Here is a 2,505-nt window from a genome sequence, read left to right as displayed (position 1 = left end):
CTACCTGTGGACCATGGTCTGGACAACAGGGGGAGGTTGACTACCTCAGATGGCTGAGGCCATTAGCCAAAGGGTGGGGTGAATCAGCTGATAGCTTTTGGAGGATCTGAGGCATCTTCCCATTGCTCCCAACCCCCATCTCTTCTTGGTGTTGTGGATACTTGGTCATGTTCATCTGCCCATCTCCTGCCTCCCTCTGTGCCCACCAGCCAAACAAAACCTCCTCCCAACTCCACCATTTCTGCCTGTCTTCCCAGCTTCTATCTTTTTTCTCACTTTCTTTCATTTACCTTCTCCGTCTTAAATCTTTTTATCTTCCTCTCATTTTGCTTATTTAATGCCTTCTCTCTCATTTTTCTCCATTATCTCTTCTTTTTAAACTCAAAACTGAAAGAATATTGAGAATTTTCTTCCCACTTTAAACCAACCCCACATATCCCTTTTAAATTATTATATATTTAAAATTTTTATCATGGAGTACTCCATACATACAAGAGGATATAAAATAAAAGGGTCCCCTTGCATTTGACACCTAAAATAAATATTACCACCTCCCTCCTTCCCCTCCACACATCGCTGCTACCCTGAATTTTTTTACATATTCATTTTTGCAAGAGGTAATACTCCAAGGAATATTTTTGTGGATTAATGATGGAAGTCTGGGAGGTAGAGGGCTCCAGGGTCAAAAAGCCCCTCTCTGCTCACAAAGCATATACCTTAGGCTGAAGCCTGGCACAGACCCTGGTTTCTCATCACTTGAATTAGATCATGACTGCCCCCTTTAAAAGGCATGCTGGTTATTTAAGTAATCTAATACATTACTACCCCTTACCACTGTAGGAAGGACTTATATCTAAACTACTCCTAAAAATGAAGAGAGGATGGGAGATTCATGATTTAACAGCACTTCATGTGATAACCTGGGAGCTTTCGTTAACTACAAGATTTATATCAGCCAAAAGTGTTAAGTGGCTTTGAAAGAAATGAGCATAATCACAGATTGTATTAGCGAAAGTGCAATGTTCCAAACATAGGAGACACCCGCAAATGCTGTGTTCACAGGACAGCCGGAAGAGCGCCTGCAATGCAAAACATCAAGATGGAATGGTCAAAGTCAAGCTTGGTCAATGCCTAAACTTGGAAAACACGCGATGAAGAAAATACCCCTCTCCGGTAATCTCACAACTGCGAATAAACACATGTAACATTCTGGGGAAATAGCCTCCCAGCAGGTTTCCCAAATAGGAGCTACAAATGAAGAGGAGCAGCAATGCCCAGCGTGCCCGACCATGCAGGAGCACAGTCAGCCTGGGGTGAGGCATGCGGGTGTTTCCCTGGCCCGCCCAGGTCGGGAGAGCGGATGGCCCGGATTTTGCTGGAGGCCCATTTCCTTACGTGGTCTCCACGTTTTTAGCTCCTCTCCATTCCCACCCTCCTACAACGTGGTCACCAGGTTTCTTCCTGGAGCACAGATAGAATCATGTCATGTTCCTCCTGAAAAACAGGTGCAGGCTCCTCCGACTTCAGGGTAACCACGAAACTTCTTAGCCCAGCATTAAACGTCCTGCATGGCCTGGCGTCAGATTCCAATCTCCATGCAACTCCAGGGACATCTCCAGCGACAGACATCTCATGCACGCAGGGGCCTGATCACAGAGCCTCCTTCTCTTCTACCCTGTAGATCGTGCATTTCGCAGTCCTTTGCTCTTACAGAGCCCATGACCAGACTGACTTTCCTTGTCTTCTGTCTCATTGCATTTTTTTTTTCTTTCTTCAGCATTGGATTCACATGCTACTGCCTCTCTGGAACCTTCCTTCCCTGAGTCCTCTGGCTCAGGTGATACTCTTTCCTTTGCTCTCACTCAGCAGTTTGTCTTTGACAGAGGCATTGGATTTGCACATCTGTCTGGATGTTAAGCTCCTTAAGGTCAGGGAGTCTGTGAGATATATATTTGTATAACCTATAAATATAATATATATTTAAATATAAATATATATACTCTATGCTATATATACTATATATTTTATATTTTTAACGTATATATTTTGTGTATTACATATTTTTATATTCTTTTTTAAATTATATGCTATATATATATAATTTTTTTGTAGCCCCTTTCCTCCATCTGAGGACAGACACACTGTGAATGCATGTTAGCTTCTTTGACTACCTAGTGGAGGAGAATGTCTACAGGAAACACAATGGATGTTTCACTGACTTTACTTCTGGCCCCTGTAATCCAGTCCAGCGTAGCTCATGAACAAGACTTAAAATTGACTTGCTGGGCAAGAAGACGTTTGGTGCCAGTGCCAAAGCCACTCAGCTTTGTCTCCCAAAGAATTTCCTTCCCTTGCTCGGGAGCATGTAAGTTATATCATCTGGACACAGTTTTGGAAAAACACAGAATTAAGTCTCCATTCTCAATTCTAGAGTTTACCTTCAGCAGATGCTTTTTATCTCATGCTGGTTTCACTGTGCCGCCCAGAATTCTCCTTGATCATTTT

Source organism: Neomonachus schauinslandi, chromosome 8 (genome assembly GCF_002201575.2).
Source record: "Neomonachus schauinslandi chromosome 8, ASM220157v2, whole genome shotgun sequence".
NCBI lineage: Eukaryota > Metazoa > Chordata > Mammalia > Carnivora > Phocidae > Neomonachus > Neomonachus schauinslandi.
The sequence above is the reverse complement of the archived record's forward strand: the minus strand, read 5'-3'. Positions refer to the sequence as shown.